Source organism: Mycetomoellerius zeteki, unplaced genomic scaffold (genome assembly GCF_001594055.1).
Source record: "Mycetomoellerius zeteki isolate Tzet28-1 unplaced genomic scaffold, Tzet1.0 scaffold529, whole genome shotgun sequence".
Classification (NCBI taxonomy): Eukaryota; Metazoa; Arthropoda; class Insecta; order Hymenoptera; family Formicidae; genus Mycetomoellerius; species Mycetomoellerius zeteki.
In genome coordinates this window covers 32,067-32,615 of record NW_017257533.1, presented here as the reverse complement: position 1 = coordinate 32,615, position 549 = coordinate 32,067, and positions in this window count along the sequence as shown.

The following is a 549-nucleotide window of genomic DNA, read 5'->3' as shown; positions in this document are numbered from 1 at the left end:
CTTCCTCCACCGTTAGGTCTGGCTGGCGCTCCGGCCAGGTGGAGGAGAGGAGGCTCGCTTCGAGGGCGCCGGGGTCCAATTTCTTTAGAGCCCATCGACGTTCGTCCCTTTCGCGGCGGCGTCTTAGTTGCACCTCCGCGGGCGCGGACGCCAGCTCCATCCTGATCACTCTGTGATCAGACTGCTCCCCGAGGGAGCCAGCGTCCACGTGCCACCCTTTGACTCTGGTAGCAGCCGCGGGGGGTGCCCACGTCAAGTCAACGATGGACTCTCCCCGCGGCCCCACGAAGGTGCTGACCCGGCCTCGGTTTAGCAGAACGAGGCCGAGTCCCGCCGCCCACTGCAGGGTGCAGTCGCCTCTGGAGTCAGTGGTCGGGGACTCCCACTCTACTGAGTGTGCATTGAAGTCCCCTCCCACTATTATCGGCCTGGGGGAGCGTCTGCGAATGTGCTCCCCCAGGGACTCCAGGGCGTCCTCGTATTCCCTCCTATTAAGACTAGGAGGGAAATAGCACCCTGCAACGTGGATGGGCCCCCACTCTACGAGTG